This window comes from Caretta caretta, chromosome 10, assembly GCF_965140235.1.
Source record: "Caretta caretta isolate rCarCar2 chromosome 10, rCarCar1.hap1, whole genome shotgun sequence".
In the NCBI taxonomy this organism is placed as follows: Eukaryota; Metazoa; Chordata; order Testudines; family Cheloniidae; genus Caretta; species Caretta caretta.
This window is the reverse complement of record NC_134215.1, coordinates 81,625,379-81,647,822: the sequence shown is the minus strand read 5'-3', so window position 1 is coordinate 81,647,822 and position 22,444 is coordinate 81,625,379. Positions and strand designations below refer to the sequence as shown.

The 22,444-nt window shown below is 43.7% G+C and overlaps 1 protein-coding gene and 1 long non-coding RNA gene across 3 annotated transcripts in view; one reads left to right on the top strand and one right to left on the bottom strand.

The window, feature by feature from the left end:
* The window catches only part of CORO2B (coronin 2B), a 139,898-nt gene that overhangs the window by 114,862 nt on the left and 2,592 nt on the right, over positions 1-22,444 (bottom strand). The window contains exon 2 of one of the 2 annotated variants that reach the window (XM_075133255.1): positions 3,316-3,397. The exons of the other annotated variant lie outside the window; for it this stretch is intronic. The gene's annotated coding sequence lies outside the window, so the exon portion shown is untranslated. The remainder of the gene's footprint in view (positions 1-3,315; positions 3,398-22,444) is intronic. 2 annotated transcript variants of the gene reach the window in all.
* Positions 13,358-21,198, top strand: LOC125643351 (uncharacterized). The gene is made up of 3 exons (XR_007358688.2): positions 13,358-14,118; positions 17,177-17,298; positions 20,703-21,198. It is a non-coding gene; the product is annotated as an uncharacterized LOC125643351 (long non-coding RNA).

Sequence of the window (22,444 nt, the reverse complement as noted above, 5' to 3'; positions counted from 1 at the left end):
CCCATCACCGTCTGGTATTAATCAAGATTTCCATTAATGACTTTGATAATGGAGTGTAGCGTATGTTTATGCAAATTGCAGATGACATCAAGATGGAAGGGGTTGCAAGCATGTTAGAAGACAGGATTAGAATTCAAAAGAACCTTGACAAATTGGAGAATTGAACTGAATTTCAGCTTCTTGATTTCAGACAAGACAAGTGCAAAGTACTATACATAGGAAGGAAAAATCAAATGCCTAACTACAAAATGGGGAGAAACTAACTAGACAGTAGTACTGCTGAAAAGGATCTCAGGGTTATAGTTGATCACAAATTGAATGAGCCAACTATGTGACGCAGTTGCTAAAACGGCTAATATTCTGGGGTGTATTAGCAGGGATGTCATATGTAAGACATGAGCAACAACTGCCCCACTCTATTCGGTGCTGGTGAAGCCTCCGCTGCAGTACTATGTCCAGGTCTGGGCATCACACTTTAAGACATGGACAAATCGGAGTCCAGTGCAGAGCTACAAAAATTATTAAAAGGTTTAGAAAACATGATCTATGAGGAAAAGTTAAATGGGACATATTTAGTCTTGGGAAAAGTCTGATGGAGGGGACCTGAGAACAGTCTGCAAATATGTTAAGGGCTGTTATAAAAAGGATGGGGATCAATTGTTCTCCATGGCCACTGAAGGTAGGACAATAAGTAATCAGCTTAATCTTCAGAAAGGGAGATTTAGGTTGGATTTCAGGAAAAACTTTCTAACTACAATGATGGTTAAGCACTGAAATATGCTTCCAAGGGAGGTTGTGGAATCACCACCACTGGAGGTTTTTAAGAACAGGTTAGACAAATCTTGCAGAAATGGTCTACATATACTTGGTCCTGCCTCAGTTCAGGGTGAGGGACTAGATGACTTCTTGAGATTCCTTACAGCCCTACATTTCTACGATTCCAATATTCTCTCTGGGGAGAGAATTTCCCAGCATCCTCTTGCCAATAATAGCCCTCCTTAAGGTAGGGATGATCTCATGTCTCCAAAATGAATAACTTCCTCTTCTGTGCACTAAGCCCTCCAGTTAACCTTTCCTCCACAAATTCTCAATGTCCTCATTGTCATTTGCAAATCAGAACAAGAGAAAGTTTAGATAATTTATAGTTGCATAAAATATGTGAAGTCTAGTAAATGCAGCTTTCAGAGTAACAGCCGTATTAGTCTGTATTCGCAAAAAGAAAAGGAGGACTTGTGGCACCTTAGAGACCAACCAATTTATTTGAGCATGAGCTTTCGTGAGCTACAGCTCACTTCATCGGATGCATACTGTGGAAAGTATAGAAGATCTTTTTATACACACAAAGCATGAAAAAATGGGTCTTTACCACTACAATAGGTTTTCTCTCCCCCCCACCCCACTCTCTTGCTGGTAATAGCTTATCTAAAGTGATCACTCTCCTTACAATGTGTATGATAATCAAGGTGGGCCATTTCCATCATACACATTGTAAGGAGAGTGATCACTTTAGATAAGCTATTACCAGCAGGAGAGTGGGGTGGGGGGAGAGAGAACCTATTGTAGTGGTAAAGACCCATTTTTTCATGCTTTGTGTGTATAAAAAGATCTTCTATACTTTCCACAGTATGCATCCGATGAAGTGAGCTGTAGCTCACGAAAGCTTATGCTCAAATTGGTTAGTCTCTAAGGTGCCACAAGTACTCCTGTTCTTTTTGTAAATGCAGCTGACTCCTACCTGCCATTAAATCTCTAGCTTTGATGGTAAGACACTGTTCAGAGTTTGACAAAGCTGTAAATTCTATTGAGGAACTAGCAGATACAGACTTGCAGATATAGTGGTGTAAGTAGTATTTATAATCTCTTCGCATTGGCTCCCTTGGCATTTAAACAGAAGAGGACCCATTTAGAGTCTGAGAAATATAAGTGAAAAATAAACCTGAGTTTCATTGGTGGAATTCACTGTGCTGTGTATCAGAGGAACAGCCGTGTTAGTCTGTATTCGCAAAAAGAAAAGGAGTACTTGTGGCACCTTAGAGACTAACCAATTTATTTGAGCATGAGCTTTCGTGAGCTACAGCTCACATCTGATGAAGTGAGCTGTAGCTCACGAAAGCTCATGCTCAAATAAATTGGTTAGTCTCTAAGGTGCCACAAGTACTCCTTTTCTTTTCACTGTGCTGTGGTGTTTCAAAGCTGTTTTGTTTCTGCCCATTTGCCATAACTTAGATTAGTTTATAGATCTGAATCCTCTTGTGAAGGCAGAGTGTCATAGTAGCATAGTTTAGCCCTGTTTTTCTATAATCCACTACCATCAAAGGACTGGCAGATTCAATTATCACACTACAAGCCATAAACACATCTCCTCATTAGTGCTTTGTCCATCCTCACACTTTCCACAGACCCCGCTCAGATATATTTAACTACTTCATAGCAGGCGAAAAGCAGAGATGCTAAGGCAAGCAGCAAACCTTGCCAGGCCTTCTGAATCCCAAGCCTTGATGTAAGATCTCAGGGGGACAAAGCAGGGTTGGAAGAGTCCTTTCCCAAAAGGAAATTCATATGTTCCCACACTGCAACTGTCCTTCTCGCAAAAGAAATGCTGTTCTGAGTTTCCGAGTTTTCAGCCAAGATCCAAATGAAGAGATGAGCATTAGTCTATTGTGCGGGGTAAGAGCTTCTCATTATAAGCTGCTGAGAGGGCCACCTTAAAGTCTACAGACAGTACACTTGGCTATTTTCTCCCCCTCAGCCAGCTGCTTAGGCAAGTTTCAGCATCAGAGCTCTTCAGAGGCTGGCTACTAGATTAACCCTATTGTATTAGGCTAATGCAGTTAATCAGGATGCTCTGAAGTCTGGTTTCCATGGTTACACTATAAAATAGATGTACATCTAACAGTCAGTGAATTAATTTTGCCATCAGCCTGCCTCAGAGCACAGTTAGGCAGGAGGCATTTGCAGCAGAGTGCATAAGCAGGCGCCGTACACAGCAGCCTCCCCTGCGGGAGAATCCTGACACTTAGATGACACTTTTACAATGATTTCCTGAATAGGGGCTTTTCGGGTGAGACCATGTGCAATCATTAGCAGTTACTGATTGACAGTATCAGTAACCCTGCCCCCATCCAGCCTGATCCAGCAGGAAACAATGCAGACAGTAAGGAAGAATCCGTTACCCGCAAGCAGACAAAATCTTACCATCTACTAAAAAAACCCACAACAATATCCCTGTACCCCCCTCTGAAAAAACCCACTCGGCTTCTGCTGAAGTCAGCGGAGCTATTCACATCAGTGAGGGAAAGAAAATGCGTAACTTACCCTACTGCGAGGAAAAAAAAGAGTAGTGGGGTGTTTTCTAGGTCAGCTGAGCACTCTCACTGGACCAGCACACCAAGCCGGCCTGTGGTGAGATACTGAGAGTGAGGTTTTCCCCAGTATATCATGGTTACAGAAACACTTGTGCAAATTCACATGCAGAGCCCCACAATGCAATTTCTGCTCACTTATGAGGGGGGAAATCTCATGGTTGCAGATTGAGCTGCTACGTATCAATATTCTGAGTACATTTAAGGCACTGATGTAAGAGTTCTTTTTAAGTATAAGAAAAGGAAAATTCATGCTGTGTCTGCCAAACATGCAGGCAATAGGGATGGAGGAGACTCTGTTTCTTGGATTAGATTTAGTACGTTTAGAAACAGGGGCAAAGTAGGTTTAAGATGCTTCTGGTTTATAACAACAGCACAGCAGAGGCTATGTGATGATTGGAAGAGAACTAGAATCCCTCACATGATGGAGCAATATTACTAAGCAGGTATAACCATAGCCACGAACAAGCTAGAGGGTAGCAACACACAGACAGGTGAAAGTGGCACTCCCAGGGAGAAGAGGTTCCTGCATATTTCACTTGTATCAATGGTTCCTGAAACAGTTCTACAAAACTAAGGGCTTGGCTACACTTGCGAGTTACAGCACAACAAAGAAGCCCCGGGCGCACTAGCTCGCTCCCCGTCCGCACTGGCAAGGCACGTAGAGCGCTCTGCCTCCCCGGCTACAGCGCGGCTGGTCTCCTCCTCGGCGAGTGGAATAACGTTTGCTGCGCCCCCGCTGGAGCGCCGCAGCACCAGTGTGGACGAGGTGCTGCATTACTGCGCTCTGATTGGCCTCTGGCAACGTCCCATAGTCCCCTTAAGCCAAGTGGCCACTCTGGTCATTGTTTTGAACTGGCTGTAGGAATGCGGATATGCCCTTTGAAAGCTCCGTTTGACAGCTGGCTGCTTATCTGCTCTGAGACAAAGCAACCATTAGTGTGGAATGCCGTGTGTGAGAGAGGGAGGCGGGAGGGGGAGGAGGGTCTGCTGCTGTCCGAATTTACAAGACAGCATGCTGAAATGCTCTCAGCCCCCCAAAAACCCACTCTCTCTCCCCCCACATACACACAACACACTCCCAGTTACACTTCACCTCCATTTGAAAAGCACGTTGCAGTCACTTGCATGCTGGGATAGCTGCCCATAATGCACCGCTCCCAACGCCGCTGCAAATGTGGCCACACCCGTGCGCTTGAAGCTGGCAGTGTGGACAGACTGCCGCGCTTTCCCTCCTGCGCTCTCCGAAGGCTGGTTTAACTCGAAGCGCTCTACATCTGCAAGTGTAGCTCTGCCCCAAACTTTGAGAATCAAGCTGGGGGAGAAGGTGTGGGAGAGGAATTAGGTGGGCCCCTTGGGGGGGTGGAGAGGGATAATGGGTCCTTGCGAGAATCTTTTACAAAGTTCACGACCCACTGTACTCATGTATTTTCACTGATTCCACTCCTTAATTGTTTACTCGGGGTGTTCCTATACGGGGAGACACAAAACTAGAGATGGGCCCAAGCGGCAGAGGGCAGACCAACGTTCAAGTCTGAGCATCCCCAAAAGAGGGGGTCCTTATCCAGTGTTCTGGTCTATTATAGGACATGGGCATGAGCCATAAGAACCAAATCCAGATCAACCTGAACCCCTCTATAGGTCAGGTGAGACGGTGGAGTCCAACACAACTGCAATAATGAGGAAAAGACTATGGGGTGACATGCTCACCCCAAGAAGGTGTGAAGTGGAAGGTACAGCATAGCCCAAGAGAGAGCACACAAGATGGAGTCAGAAGACCAGATTTCTCCTCCAGGCTTTGCCATTCAAGTGTTGTGTGGCCTTGGTCACTTGTCCTCATTTTGGAGATAAGTAAATGGAGGCACAGAAAGCTTAAAACTTAACCAACTTTGTAAAGAGGTCTAACGAAATCCTTTAAATAACACCTGGATTGATAGCTATCAGTCTTATTAACGTTGCCTAGGGAAAGAAACTAAAACAGTGTAACAGGTTGGGTTTTTGATTTTCTTTTTGTTGTTTTTTAAAGACACTTGCCATGGTGGCTGGATAAGAGCTCTGTTGCGGGAAGGGAATAACGGCAATTTTCCTGGAGTTTAAACTTTTCAGGAAGTTACTCTTACTAGAAACGCAGGCCACATGAGAGCTGAGAGTCTTCCCTTCCCAAGCTTCTAGGAAAACTCACGCTGCCTTCTGCAGATCTATTTCACCTTGAATCCCTGAGCTCACTGCAGCTGGAGACAGTTGTTCTGCTCCCGGGGTGCATTCCTAAGGTCATACCATACACTCCCCACATTGCTCGCTGGCTGCCCCTCAGTGACAGCCACATACAGAAGGAGCTGGAGTCTGCTGTCAAGGGCCTAGCTCAGTTTAATTAAGATAACTGTTTTGGCCAGGTTTAAACCACTACTGATACATCATGGTTAGTAGTCAGGCTGTCACTACTCACAGCATTCCGTTTTAACCTGGTGGGTTTAGTACCCTGGTTAGCGTATGACAATGGCCTGTTTAGATAGACATTGTCCTACAAGTCCTCAGCCATCACAGAATCTCTCTCATGCCGATTACAGCAGTTTTAATACCATAGAAATATTGTTAACCAGCAGCACTAAGAGCCCCCTGCCTCCTCCCTTGCAGCCTACTCCTGAAATCCAGCTTTTAGGTGCACTTCAGTTTTGTCATGGTAAGGAAGCATCTTCTGATGTGCTTAATTTCCTCGGGGAGGAGTTCTCTGTAGAAATCCATTACACCAGCCTCCTTCAGAGCTGTCCTTACAACTCATCTTTGCCAAAACAAACTCCTTGACAGAGGCTAGGCAATTAGTGCTCCGTGAATGCTGCTTGCTACAATCATAATAATGGTACTGTTACCTTCTGCATGCCCTCCCCCATCTGGTGTCTCACCTTATCCTGTTAGCTGTCTGGGGCAGAGACTGGCTTTTTGTTAGGTGTTTACATCGTGCCTAGCACAATGAGGCTCTGACCACTGATTGGGGTCGACCACAAAACACATTAGTATTAAGTCAATTTTGTAATTTGTCAAAATGCTTTGCCCCTTGAGTTCATGTCTCCCTTTCCAGCTGAGCGCCATCAAATGCTAGATGGTCTATCCACTACTCTGGGCTTAACCCGCAAAAGCTACACAGATTACACAGTAAATTTGCCACTGCGGGCTCTAGCAGAAAGGGTTGTCTTAGTTCCCACTGTATGGAATGAACCCAAAAAACTCCATTGTAGAAACTCTGTATTTAGACCAGCAAAGCAAAAGAAAGTTGATGAGTCAATGGTGCTGTAAGCCAAAAGAAAAGGGAGGAAGCACAGTAAAAGTGAGGTCATGACTATCTTCTAGTTTCCCAAGATCATAGCTTTTTAAACACATGCTCTCAGTCTTATGCATATTAAGCAGAGTTCCTAGGTAAGTCAGCTAAACCCTGCAGGTCAAGTCAGCCAGCTGCAGGAACTGGAACAGACCATTTCAGGGAAGCCCAAGTCCGACTTGCATTTGGAGGAAAGATAATCCAGTGGTTAGGATGCTAGCCTGGGGAGCAGGAGACGTAGTCCCTGTTCTACCCCAGGCTTTCTGCGTGACCCTGGGTGAGTCACTTAGCCTACGTCTGCATTCTGAGCTGAAAGCAGGAGCATCCCTGCGCTAGCTCTGATTGACCTGGCGTGCTCAGGAGAGTCGAAGAAGCGGTGTAAGCAGCTAAGGGGCTAGCGACCCGAGCACCTGCCTTGTGTCTCAGAGGGGCTCGGACCTGGGGTGGCTAGCCCCTCCCACTCCGCTGCACGCTGGTTTTAGTACGAATAGCTCAGTCCACGCAAGGCCAGGTATGGCTCCTCGAGCTGGAACGTACGCCTCCAGCTCGAACTGTAACCACACCCAGGCTCTCACTTCGCGCCCAGTGGTCAAAAGCGGGGCGGTGGCCCTTCCCTACCTCATGGGGTGTGTGCGCGAATGGGTGTGGAGGTGCTCAGATAACAGTACCCCACGGTGTTAAGACTCCAGCCCTACTGAAGAGTCTCCCAGTTAGCTCACAGCACGCCCATCCCCAACCCGCTCCGCAGAGCTATAAAAATCCCACACCACCACCGCACTGCGGCTGCTGACTGTATCGTACCTGTTTGTGCCTTTTCGTGTCTAGGCAAGAAGTCTGATCTCTGGCTAGCATGATTTCCATACCCCACTGCCCCACGCACGTTTGTGGCACTCCAAGAGTCTGTCAGTCGTCTGAGCAAAGGAAAGACTCATTTCCTCTCCTCATTTGTAGGGGGGAGTAATTGTGGGGGGGGTGGCGGGGAAGAGGCGTACAAGCACCATCCAGAATCATCACGGACTTCTAGCCCACACCGCTAGAAACGCTTCTCTTAACCAGAAACGTTAAGTGACCTGTCTTACACTAGTCCCTCCGTCACCGAGCTGGAATAATTCCTGGGCTGGCTGGGTGAGCAGACCTGTTGTGGTCTGCCCAGAGAAAGCTCCGGAAGGGTATGGAGCCTCCTCGATGGGAAAGCCCCCCTGGCTGAGGAAATTCAGGGGAGCGTCTGTGCTTCCTGCCTCTGGGAGAAAGAGACGTTGTTTTGTAACAGCGATGCCCTCAGCAGGAGAGGAGCTGCCTCTGTAATACAGACAGGTGGTGGTGCTGTCTGGGTTGGTGCATGTTAGCGCAAATCGGCAGGAACGACACGACGTGAGGAGGTCACATACAGCGTCCTGGTCTTTTAAATTCCCTCCCGACTGGCAACAGTCCTCACGAGCTAGACTCAAACGAGGCTCTGTGTCCTCCTCAGTGGCCTTTGGCCAGGAGACTGACTGTCCGGGGCAATTATTCCTGCTCTGTCTCCATCCTAGCACAGCAATGGTGATCGGATCCTAGCACAGACAGTCGGCAAGCTGCTGCCAGTGGTGATGAAAGTGTGCAAGCTTTTCCAATGCTTCGTCTCTGGCAATGGCTTTCCCACCTGTACTTGCAGTGTACACTACTGGACCTGTGTCACATTGGCTGCTATGAGGCCTGGAAGCTGGCTGAGTTTTTTGCTTAAAGGGGAACTGTGCAATTTGGCTGCACCATTATCCATCTTTGCCGAGCATATGGGTTGGGATGAAGATTTCCCTCTAGTGCTGGAGTCTGAGGAACTCTGAACAGCACAGCACGCTTACTGCTCTTCCTGGAGAGAACACAGTCTTCCAACAGACTGGAGTTTTCTAAATTCCTTGTGTCAAAGGAACTGGGTAAAGTTTTCATGCAATAGAATTAGAGGTCAAAGACCTGCTTCACCCAAGCCACTGCTGCCCACAATGATGCTACCTTGTCTGGGTCCAGATTCTCACTAGCAGTCCCTGAGAGATTTCTGTTGATACCAGAAAATGTTTACCCCACTTGGTCTGCAGTCTAGGTCCAGAACCAGCAGCCTGGATGCAGCTCTGGGTGTCCTGATCCAAAGCCACGCCCCTCCTTTCAGTGGGGTGTAATTCTGAAGATTGGTGCTTGTCCTGATCTCTAATTTGTATTTTAATCAAGTGGCCCTTGAGGGCCTGAAGGAGGAGTAGCCAGCCACCTTAGCAAGTCCTGTTCCAACACACTGCCCCCCCCCCCCCCCCGACTTTGAGACTCATCTCTCCATCAATATTTCTCCCTGGGAAGAGCTTACACCAAGACTTTCACAATTGCAATCAAGGTTCTAGAGACAGAATTCTAACCCGCTATTGAACATTTTTGTTCTTGTTGATTGAAAGCTGCATTGAAAAAGCTTTCTAATGGTTTTGTAAGGAACAAAGGAGTAAAAGATTTCTTGGAACCAAGCAGGCTCCTAGTACGTTTCCAGTAAGTGAAAGATCCGATTCACAGATTTGTGGGGGAATGCAGCAGCTGGCTCCATCATGTAGATTCTGCCTTCTGCCAGATTTCAGTAATTACACACTGACTAGAAAGACAGGAATCCATAATTCTACTAGTTCAAATTCTTTAACTGCATAATGAATTGAACTATTATTCACTTGGAAAGATTTTTCTTTTAAAAAAAAACCCCCCAAATCCCACCCTCTGTTGCATTCTGTATTGTACGCATTACGGATAGAGAGCCTGCTGCCTACAAACCTCGAATATTAAAGCATAGAATTAATGCTACACTGACTCAGAAACAAACCCATAAAAAAAAAAAAAGATTAGCAAGATAAGTCACCTTGACAAACACATCTGGGAACCCAGCATTTCCTTTTTTTTGATTAACAGTAATTTCTCAGGGCCTGATCCTGAAAGATTGTTAGCACTTCACAGAAGCAGAGAGTAGTGGGTGCTCCTACCTGTTAGGAGAAGGGGTCTGATTTTGTATTTTATTCTCTGTTGAAAGAGAAGCTCCGATTTTCATCTTTATAATTCTGCTCAGTAAAGAAATCCGATTCCCTCCTTCCTTTGGGAACAGCATGCCCCTTCATATGATCTCAACAGGTCATATGCTGCAAAACAGCTAGTCAAAAAACCAAAGTGCATAGTATCTGTCGTTTCCAGTACCAATACTAGCAATCCGCTTTGCATAATTTATGAACAAACAGTCAAATCAATTCATTCAAGAGCAGTTATAAACTATTCAGCAGTCCCACAGAACAGTCAACAGCAGTGCCAGAATTCAGTTAACAGAACCAGGCAGCACATACAAACCGAATGGGCCCACTCTTAAAACAGTGACCTTTTCCCTGGAGAAGAGTCCCTCCGTTGAGCTCCGCTGATGCTAACATAACCAAATGCCAGCAGGTGCCTGGAGTCCTAAGCGGTAGTGTTGACAACACCTACTCAGAGCAGGGTTGGATATCATGTTGGTAAAAATACCAGTCTGTCCGGAGCCCTGTCCTCGCTGTTGCCCTGTCATAACCCAGAGACAGTCCAACAACAGCTACCAGCATTGCTAACACTGGTGATAGCGACTGACTCCCCACTCCCGGAAAATAAAGGCAGGTATATTATTCCCCATTCCATTTTACAAATAACCATCATTGTGAGAGAGGACCTAGCCGTTCACTTCCACATATGTTTTGCTTCTATCAGCCAAAACAGGAAGCAGAATCTAAGTTAGTTGACGTGTCCAATATTGCATAACTTAGCCAAACAAATGTTAAAATAGTGGGCCAGATATTCTGGTGTCAATGTAGGCCTTAAGAATTCCACTGGAGCCACTCAGGACATGGACAGGTGTAAGATTCATTGAGTTTAAAGCCAGGAGGGACCATCTAGCCTGACCTCCTATCTAACAGGCCATTCAATTTCACCAAGTTACCCCTGTATTGAGCTCAATAACTTTTGTGGGGCTGAAACATGTCTTCCTGAAAGGCAGCCCATCTTGATTTGAAGCTATCAAGAGATGGAGAATCCACCAGTTCCTTTGATGGTTTGTTCTAATGGATAATCACCCTCATTGTTCAAACTAGTGCCTTATTTCTAACTTTGAATTTGTCTGTCTTTAACATTTGGTTTTTGTGTAACCCTGTGCTTTGGTGGCTACTCCTTTTAAACGCTAGTAGTCCGTTTAGTTTCAGTTTGGGGTTTTTCCCCCAGAAGAGTGGAGCAGCTGTCCACTGAGCAGGGGGTTGGACTAGATGACCTCCTGAGGTCCCTTCCAACTCTGATAGTCTATGATTCTATGTCTAATGACAGGTTTCAGAGTAGCAGCCGTGTTAGTCTCTATTCGCAAAAAGAAAAGGAGTACTTGTGGCACCTTAGAGACTAACCAATTTATTTGAGCATGAGCTTTCGTGAGCTGCAGCTCAGTTCATCTAAGGTGCCACTAGTACTCCTTTTCTTTCTATGATTCTATGACTCCAGCGGGGACTAGCAGGAAAACAAAGAAGGGGGGAAAAGAACACGAACTCTTGGAGCATGCTCAGTAGGACATCTCCAAAGGTGTGGCGGGGGCAATTCCACTCCCAAGTAGAAAGAAAAGAAGGCGCCAAACTCTTCTGTTAGTCCCAGCAGACCAAGAGGGAGGGAGACATACCAGAGGGAAGGTGGAGAACTTTGCCCAGAGGGCTGGTGCTCACAGGCCTGCTTTTACTAATTGCAGCAAGCAGATAACCACAAGAACTGGGTGCTTGCTGCTTGTTCAGATCAGGAATGTGGGATGACACTAATTCCAAATCAGTGGTGCATGTTTTAAATGCATAGGGTTCGTGGCCTGTGTACCTTTTGGTACGGAAGAAATCTGTATGCTTTTTACTACACAAACAAAAACAAAAAAAAGTGTTTGCTGTATTGATGTTATGGTAAGATTGCATGTAGATTTGAGGAGTCTTAGTTAATCCTCAGATTGTTCTCTCCTAAAAAAAAGAATGTTTGTTTCTTAGTCTAAGCAGCTTTATTACATTGTGGTGTCCTTATTCCAAACTGACTCAACTCAGGGTATGGGCACATATGACTGTCCAAAATATGCATATTTATCATGTGTTATCCACAGGTGGGATTTCTGCTGTCAAACCAGACTGAACCTGCTCACTATTCCTGCAGTAAAACGGAATTAATATGAGCACTTGTGTGGTCAAAGTGTAGTACAGAGGTTCTCAAACTGTGGTCCAAAAGTTCCATTCAGGTGGTCTGCGGATAGTTCCCTCTAAGGTGCGCGCCTGGATGGAGAGAATGAAGGGCCACCCACCTAATTAGTGGAGCCGTGCAGGCGTGGCTCCACCAATTAGGTGCCTGGACCCTGGAGAAAGACACACATGTAAGGTGAGGTGGTGGCCTTGGGGTGAATAGGGGTAGATGGGAGGGGGCGGTGGGGTGAGAAGAGGGGGTGGGGGGGGATTTGGGATGTGCAGGGCTGTGGCAGCCAAAGAAAGTGGCGACTTTCCCCAGCTCCAGGACTGCGGCCGGGGAGAGACAGCCCTCCTTCCCAGCCCCAGCTCAGGGGCTGCTGCAGCGGGGCAGAGAGGGGGAGACCCCCATCCTTCCCAGCCCCAGCTCCGTGGCTGCCGCGGCAGTGGAGAGAGGGCACATTCACCACATTAGAAAGGTAAGACTACTGATATTAAATTATGTGTTGTGTGCTTTTATTTGTAGAACAAAAATGTTAATTATTATTTTTTTTTATGTAGCGCTTTTATCCAAAGCCCTTTACAGTCGTTAGCTAATGACACAAACAACATTTGGAAAGGTCATTAAGTGGTCCACTGAGACCCACAGCGATTTTCAAGTGGGCCGCAGGAAAAAAATAAAGTGTGAGAGCCACTGGTGTCATAGGTTACACACATTTCAAAGTTGTGGCACCCAAACAGGGACAGCGCCATCCTGTGGTTGAAGATTATATATTGTTGTGACCATGGAACTTGCCAGCTTGATCCAGGCAGCTCAGTTAGATTGAGTGGGATTCACCCTACTGTTACAAATGGGGAATTGACCCAGGCGTCAAGGGACAGTAACCGGACTTAAGAGAATGCAAGGTACCATACAAGGTACTGCACCTTGAGAATGTAGTGAGATGTGTGCAACTCAAATGGTAAGAAAAAATGTAAACAGATCAAACTGAATGGTAAATGGAATGTGATTCCCATTATACTGAGAAATTCCCCGAATACTTCTGAGGACAGGTGTCCAAAAGATGACAACTCGTTAATTGCAGGAGCAATTCCAGACGGGGTGACCAGACAGCAAATGTGAAAAATCGGGATGGGGGTAGGGGGGGTAACAGGAGCCTATATAAGAAGAAGACCCAAAAATTGGGACTGTCCCTATAAAATCGGGACATCTGGTCACCCTAATTCCAGAGGACAGTACAATCAATACTAACCAGGCAGGTAATGCTGCACACAGTTTTCAGACCAGTATGCTTCTAGAGAGAAGTTCTGTTACCACATTTTCTATTCCAGAGGGGGTAAATAAAGTGCTAGTAGAACATGTGGTAAAATCTACAGAGGGTGTTGCCACCTACCATCATATATATCCTGCAAACTGAAGTGCTTCTCAGGCCATTTGCCACAACCCAACGGTGAGGTAGATTTTGATACTTGGAAGCTAGAAATATAACAGCTACTAAATGATCCTGAATTGTCTTCCAAGGGAAGGCACAGGAAGTTAATAGAAAGCTTGTCATCTCCAGTGAATGAAGCTTTCAGTTGAGGGAAATCTACCCTGCAGAACAATGTTTGTTTGATAGAGCTGGAAAAGAAGAATGGCCCTGTTTCCAGCAGTGATGAAGTGTATGCACAATTCCTAGAGACCTTTCAGAAGTCCATGGAAATACTCTCCAAGTATTTGGGAAGATTAAACAGCTATTTGAGAAGGGTAATGGAGCAGAAGACATGCATGCAAGAAACCCTTAATGTACAGCCAGTAAAGCAATTTATTCATAGATGTTGGGATGAGTCCCTGATTACACAGCTCCATCTGAGGGACCATTTGGATACTACTGCTATTTCCAAGATATCTTACTCTCCAACCGCTGTACAAAATCCACCACTTGGAAGAAGAGAGAGCAAAGAAGGATTATGCAGCTGGGGGGAAAAATAACAGTCTAAGCCTAGCAGTTCATGCCATACCATAGAAGCTAACCACAGCTCAAGTTCTGCCGCGGGAGACTCAAAGAAAATGGAAAACCGTTCAACTCAGCTTGAAGGAGCCACAGTTAAGTTAATGGAAGGACCTGCCATTCCAAAGAGGCAGCATTCAGCAAAACAGGATAGCTCTTTGAAATTTCAGGAAACACCCTCAGCTGCTGAGGAATCTATTGCAAACAATCCCTGGTTCTTCTGTTCCAACTGTGCTAAGGAGGATCATTCTAGGGTGAGTTAGTACAGTGGCTCTCAACCTTTCCTGACTACTGTACCCCTTTCGGGAGTCTGATTTGTCTTGTGTACCCCCAAATGATTGGTAAACATTTTATAGGACTGTCAGGGGAAGTGAAGATCTCTACCCTGAGGGCTGATGCTCACAGGCCTGCTTTTACTAATTTCCGCAAGACTATAACCACAAGAAGAAGGATAGCAGCCTATTCAAAGAACTGGGTGCTTGTTGTGTGTTCAGCTCAGGCCTGTGTGGTGACAAATGCCAAAGCAGTGGTGCGTGTTTTAAATGCGTAGGATTTGTGGCCTGGATACACTTTGGTACTGAAGAAATCTGTATATTTGATACCGCTTCCACAGTACAGCATTTGTATAATAAGATTGCATTTAGATTTGAGGAGTCTTAACCCGCAAATTGTCCTCTTGTAAATGAAGTTTTTTTGTTTTTTTTTAATTCTGACCAGCTTTACTACATTGCAGTATCTTTATTCCAAACTGGAGCAACTCAGGGTATGGGCATCCAGAAGTGTCCAAATTTGCAGATTTATCTTGTGGTGTTATCCACAGTGGGAGGTCTGCTGTCATACCAGACTGAACCTGCTCACTATTCCTGCTGTAAAATGGAGTTATAGTGGGTACTTGTGTAATCCAAGTGTAGTGGGTTACAATTGGTTCTTGCTGCTAGATTAAAATTCCCCTTAGATCTCAGTATCTTCTCTCCCCATGAACTTTCTTACCCACTAATCAAGTCACCTTTCAGGTTTTTTATTTTTATTTTTTATAAGCTAAACAGGCATTTCCTCTAGTCCTTGAATCACTGTTGTGGCTCTTTTCTGCACCTTCTCTGATTTTTCAACATCCTTTTTAAAATGTTGACACCAGAAGTGGATGCAATATTGTAGTATCGGTCTCACCAGCGCAAAATACCCAGGGAAAAGTCACCTCCCTGCTGCTTCTAACTATTATGTATGCTACTATTCAGATGCATCTGAAGAAGTGGGTTTTTTACCCACGAAAGCTTATGCCCAAATAAATCTGTTAGTCTTTAAGGTGCCACCGGACTCCTTGTTGTTTTTGTGGATACAAACTAACATGGCTACTCCTCTGAGGGCAACAAGGGAGAGATCTGAACCACCACTGATTCTTATCCAGACAATATAGAGGAGAATCTAACTATATTATATACAAATGCAATATATATTGTATAATAATAATAAATTTAAGAACCAAGCCTTATCAAATCTTAACATCTTATACTATCTAACATTATGAAATTATTATACAGTCTTTGAATTCATTTATTTTTTAAATTTTCCATCATGACCCTTCTGGAATGACTATCACAAGCATTGTGAAGTGTGGAAGTCTAGTTTATATATAAAACTCCCAGCAGGGGTTGTTTATCTCTATCACCTCCCACAGGGAACTAAGATGCCCTGGCGGATGTAAGGAAAGCCCAGTTCCCACAGTGAAAGGGGAGCACGGGACAGTGAGGGAAAGCATAGGGAGGGACATGGGGATAAGAGAACGAAACAGATGTTAAATATTGTTACATGTTTTAATAGAAAGGGTTATATTAAGTGCTAGGGCTCCATTGAAGAATGTACAGTAAATCAGACTCAGTATCAGGTACAATACAGGTGTGAAAAGAGGAAAAGCAGTAAATTTGGGAGTTCTAAAATGACTGTGTGTGTGTTGGGAACTCTGTCCCAAACATCTGATTTAAGGAAGAGGCACAAATGTAATGGAGACCTGGCATCTGCCTGGGGAGGTGTTGCTGCTGTCAAGAAAGGGTGAGGTACTGGACGAGAGTAGACATGGTACCCACCACGGGTGAGTATGTTAATGTCATGACAATTAACGTAAAGCGGATGAGCAACCCAACAAAAAGAAAAAGGGTATTTAGCTCCCAGAGGATTTTCCTCGTAAGATTTATTTACAGGAAACAGGCAGACAAGTACCTGATGACTTCTTGGACACAGCTACCATGTGTCTTACTAGAGCAATCTAACTGAAGAGGGCTCACACTACTTTTTGCTAAACACATCTCTTTATTGTTTCAGCACAACTCATAGATCAGGGGGCAGATACATTTTAATTAAGGGGTCCTTGAAAGGTAAACTTCTCACCTTTGCCAATGTATATGCTCCCAATCCAGGGCAAGCTTTTTCTTAAAATCAGGTTTTTTTAGAGATTTAGGAGATGTTAGGGGAGGGGATATTCCAGGGGGATTTAATGAAGTGCTTAATCCTTTTTAGGATTGATCGAATGGACATAGAAGGCATTTCAGAGGAGCAAAGGCAAATTTGTCGCATCACTTAGAAAGTGAGGATCTGGTGGACATCTGGCGGGAGATGAATCCAGATGTCAGGGGATATACATATTCTGCTACTCATGGATCTTATCCAGAATTTATATTATTTTTTGTTTCTAGGACCTTGGCTAGGTTGGTCAAAAAGGGAAAAAACAAAAACTATTCTTGTTTATAACTTGGTTTGACCATGCCCCTGCATATGTTGGATCAGAAGATTGGGACTCAATGGAAAAACAAAGAGCCCGCCATTGAATAGAGCTTTGTTGTATGATCCTCTTAGAATTCAAGAGCTGGAAGAATATTTCCAGAAACGTTTAGAAGGAAGTGATCAGCAAAAGTGTTCTCTGGGATTATGGACAGGCAGTAATACGGGCGAATCTCATAAATAAAGCATCAGATCTCAGAAAAGTGAGAACTCCTTGAAGAAGACAGTTTGGTTAAAGAACTTCCTGCTTTGAAAGGTAGACAACCCTATGGGATCTAAAAGTGTGTGTGAGAAAATAATTGAGATAAAAGGGAAGATTAACTTGTTACAAACAGGTAAAGCTGAGCAAATACTTAGCTATAGTAAACAAAAATATTATGGACAGGGAAACAGAGCTGATAGGCTTTTAGCCAGAAAGTTAAAAAAGAAATAGGATAAACCAGGCATCACTCTGATTAGAAATAAAAAGTGAGATTTAGTAACTGGCATCAGATAGATCTCTGAAACCTTTGCTAATTTTTTCCATTTTCCATTTTGTAGGCTCAGAACATCTAAATCCCGAACTTGTAAATAAATATTTGACAAGTTTGAAACTGCCTCAGCTTTCAGAGGATGCCATGGCAGCTCTTGACAGGCAAATTGCTGTAAAGGAAGTTGAAAAGGTATTTAAGAATTTAAAATCCAGTATAACTCCTGAGGGGTTTCCTGGGGAATATTGTAGAATTCTCAAGTAAGTTTTGGTACCTATTTTAACTAAATTGGTTAATAGTATACTTCAGGGGAATGAGATTTAAGATTCATGGGAAAATGCAAAAATGGTGAGGAAATTATTAAAAAGAGAACCATCTTTGACAAAATGCCAGCTTCCTAGAAATCCCCTGAAATACTCATTAATGCTCTAGTAAAGGATCGGCATTTTAAACAGAAAAACAATTTAGTTTATTTTTCATTGTTAGCACTTAGACTATATTACACATACTGGAAAAATGTAACCCCCGCCTCCTATGGAATTGTGGTATAGTAAAATATGGACCATTCTTGTAATGGAAACGCTTTCACACCAAGTGTGTACACAAGCGTTGCACCCAAAAGAGGACAGGTATTTAGAAATATAACATACTCAGAGGAGGTGGGTTCTCCAGTCAGCAAGTCAGAATCTTTATTCAGGATTTCTGAGTAGAAACTGATCCAGAACAAGCAATGTCTGATTTAGTATGTTAATGTTTTATTGTAATTTTGCTTTACTAAAGAATTAGACAACAACAAACCCACCTCCATTTGATGAGGATTACCCATGGACAACTATTCTGACATCTGTCAGTTAGCCAATTTGTGACCTATTCAGAGTGCGCTTTAAAATAAAAGCACGAGACACTATCAATAATTAGAATGTCTCAGAGTACTAAGTCAAAACATCTTACAAAAGTCTACAGTTACCTTTATCAAACAAAGACCGGAATCAATTTGTTTGGCAAAACCTATTTTCTGTAAAACCAGGTTGACTGGCATTAATTATGTTCCTACCCTTTAACTGATCACTAATTGAATCCTGTATCACCTTTTCCATAAGACCATAATTTGCCCCAGTCACTCTAGAACTGCATTTAACTAGATTACAAACTACAGTATAATTCTCTTTTAGAGACAGTCCTGTTCCTACCACCAGAATAACATCATTGTATCCCAGTTCATAAGTGGGTTCCTTTATAATTAGTATTTGATCATATTAGACTACAGCAAGTTATTCTCTCATCTCTTTAACTTGGCATGTTTGACTCCTTTGGGTTAACATGAAATAAAGAGTTACTAAAATAGATCTTGACTTAATATTTTTCGTCTTAAGCTTAGTTACTGGATTAAAAAGAAAGTTCAGGCAAGGCATAGTTTAATATGAATAATACTGATTCATAGTTTATAATATCAGAAGGGACCATTGTGATTTGACCTTCTGAAGGACATGGGACTTCCCTGAATTAATTCCTGTTTGAACTAGAGCACATCTTTTAGAAGGGGGAGGGGGGAAAAAAAAGACATCCAGCTTGCTTTAAAGTTCTCCAGTGATGGAGAATCCACTACAACCTGTGATAAATTGTTCCCGTGGCTTACCCTTAAGGCATGTTTTCCAATCCTTTAATCATTCTTGTAGATCTTCCCTGAATCATCTCCAATCTCTCACCATCCTTCTTGAATTGTTGACACCAGAACTGGACACAGTATTCCAGTAGCAGTCACACCAGTGCCAAAAACAGTGGTAATATAACCTCCCTATTCCTTCAGGATTCCCTTGTTTATATACCAAAGGATCACATGATCCCTTTTGTTCAGCCAATTATCTAACATGACCCCTAAGTCTTTACTGAGTCACTGCTTCCCAGGATAGATTCCCCCCTGCCTCATGTGCTTATGGCCTACATTCTTTGTTCCTTGATATAGGATTTTACATTTGGCCATATTAAAATGCACGTTGCTTGCTTGTGCCCAAACTACCAAGCAAGCCAGAGCACTCTGCTGCAGAGGCTTGTCACTGCTTCCCCAAACATTTACTCATCCGCAAACTTTATTGGTGGTTTTTTTATGCTTTCTTGGTCATTGATAAAAAATGTGAAATAACATAGGGCCTAGAACTGATCCCCAAGAGACACGACTAGAAACATATCTGTTCAACGATGATTCTTATTTACAATTCATTTTGAGACCTATCAGCTGGCCAGTGTTTAATGTATTTAATATGTGCCATGTTAAATTTGTAATGTTCTATTTTCTTAAATACAAATGTTCGATGGTACCAAGTCAAAAGCCTTACAGAAGTCTAAATATATTACGTCAACACTATTACCATAATCAATCAAATGTGTAATCTCATAAGAAATATCAAGTTAGTTTGACAGAGTCTATTTTCCATAAATCCATGGGATTTTTTGCATTAATTATATTACCCTTCTTCAATTCTTTATTAATCAAATCCCATATCAATTATTCCATTATTTTGTCTGGGGTTCAATGTCAGGCTGACAGACCTCTAGTGACAGGGGCCATCCTGTTTATCCTTTTAAAATAGTAGTATACTACCTTTCTTCCAATCGTCTGGAACTTACCCAGTGTTCCAAGACTTATTGAAAAATCAATATTAATTGTCCAGAGAGCACCTCAGCCAGCTCTTGTAGGATCCTTGGATACAGATTAAATAGGCCTGCTGATTTAAAAAATGTCTAACTTAGCAGCTACTAAACATCCGCCTGAGTTACTTTCCATTCTGACAGTATTTCATTACTGTCATCTTCTACGAATACATTATCAGCCTTTCTCCCCAAATTCAGAAGCGATTCACTGAATTCTTCTGCTTTTTCTGCATTACTGACAGTTCTACAATTTCCATCTAGTAATGGATCAATACTATTGTTAGGATTCCTATTGTTCTCCATGTACTTAAACTCCTTCTAACTGTACTTAACTCTTCTGGCCAGTGATCGCTCCTTGTGTCTTTTTGCTTCCCTTATCAGTTTTCTACAATTCCTAGCTTCTAATATATATTCCTTGCTATTAATTTCTCCTTTTTTCCATTTGTGTTTTATATATGTATATATATATATATATATATATATATATATATATATATATATATATATAAATCTGCTTTCACTCCCCCCCCCCCCAATCTGGTTCATTTTTAACTGCTGTAGTCTTCCTTCTAGAAGATTTTTGTGAATTTTGGAGCATTTTAAAAATGTTCTTAAACAGTTCCCAGTTGTTCAATTCGCGTATTCATGTTCTTTCTCCCACCTCATTTGACTCAATTGTTTTCAGCTTTGTGAAATTAGCCCTTTTAAAGCACCAACTATTTTATTAGTGGTTTGGACTTGATTGTATTGGTTGTGTGCAAACAGAATAAAGCCCTGATCACCTGCACCTCAGCAATCACTAATTTTTAGTTCTGTGTTCAATTTCTCTTTATCTGTCAAGATGAGGTCCCGTATCAATGAGATCTTCCGGATGCACATAAGTTCACAAGGGAAAGATTGCAAGAGGCAGTTCCATTTTTGATGCAAAGCTACTATTTTGTTCCTAGGTAAGCAGCTGAAGACTGAGGATTAAGGATGGCTCGACCGACCCCATATATTTGAAAGGTTCTTGCCAAATTAACACAGACAGACCAGCAGTCAGCCACACATTCACTCTTCCAATGCATTATCTTGGAGAACTGGCCAACTCCACACAAGGGAAGATTTGGCCAGAATAATGGTTAGGAGACCAGACAGGTGGCACTTGTGATACATGCATGTATAACTGGACAACATGGCTTGGTGCATATACCTCTTAGTCTTGAACCAGTGCAAGAGGAATAATTTTTCTGCCTGTTCCTTGGTGCACGGTGGTTTGGCTGTGGAGGATTCACCATAACTCTCCCTCACCAAGCTGAATCTAACCTCCACCCTGGACATAACCTCCTTCCTGGGATTAGTGACCTGCATGCTTGTCTGCACTGCTGAATCCGAGTAGGCTTGGCCTGTGTGCAAAGAGTAACTGTATGGACTGAAAAAAGAACAGGAGTACTTGTGGCACCTTAGAGACTAACAAATTTATTAGAGCATAAGCTTTGAAGTGAGCTGTAGCTCACAAAAGCTTATGCTCTAATAAATTTGTTAGTCTCTAACGTGCCACAAGTACTCCTGTTCTTTTTGCGGATACAGACTAACACGGCTGCTACTCTGAAACCTGTACAGAGTGAGCAGATGACCCCATTCGTTTTGTCAGTATATAATTCTGCTGTCACAGACCCGTGTGTTGTAAAATGGATAAACGTATTAGGGAGGTGGGGAAGACAGTTTTTACTGTTAAAATGAAGATATGGACATTTATGTTAATGACTTGTTTTAATGTCTATTATTCAGACCTTAAACTTCAAAGCAATGGTAATAGACCAGGCCGGATTAAAGTTCTTATTTTAAGTTCTTTTACAAGGTGCAACTGTCAAGTTGTGTGAAGTGAAGAAAGCTCCTCCCACTAGAAATACAGCTGATGGGACCCTCCAGGTTAAAAATTCAGGGAGGAATCCATTACACAGCAGTTGGTTTAGTCTTCTTTAGAACCTAGTGAAGCATCATTCTGAGAAAGTTGATAAGTTAATATTTATAACGGATTTTGGAAAAATATAGAGCAGGCTAAGTGCCAAGTCTGAAGATGCTGACACATTCATCTGACTCCAGGAGCAGAGAATTTAAGAATCACACTATATATTGCGAGACTCACAAGAAACCCATGCAAGAGTTGGCAACATGGTTCAGAGTTTGGAAGAATAGTTGGTTCTCAGTAGATCACTCTCTTGTTAGGTGAGGAGAAAGTGATGTGGCTTGTCCAATGTAGTGCATCTAGGCAAGAGGTGGGCAAACTACGGCCTGTGGGCCACATCCGGCCCCTGAGCTCCTGGCCGGGGAGGCTTGCCTCCGGCCCCTCCCCCGCTGTTTCCCCTCCCCCGCAGTCACGCTGCCACATGGGCAGTGGGGCTGCGAGCTCCTGCCACTCTGAGCAGCATGGTAAGGAGGCGGCATGTGTGCGGCGGTGAAGGGGTTGGGTAGGCAGTCCCGGGGGGCAGTCAGGGGAGAGGGAGCAGGGGGCGGTTGGATGGGGCGGAGGTTCTGGGGTGGGGGGTCGGGGAACAGGGGGGGTGGGATAGGGCGTGGGAGTCCCGGGTGGCCTATCAGGGGGCGGGGGTGTGGATAGGTCAGGGTAGTCAGGGGACAGGGGGGGTTGAATAGGGCGTGGGATCCTGGAGGGGGCAGTTTGGGGTGGGGGGTCCCAGGAGGGGCAGTC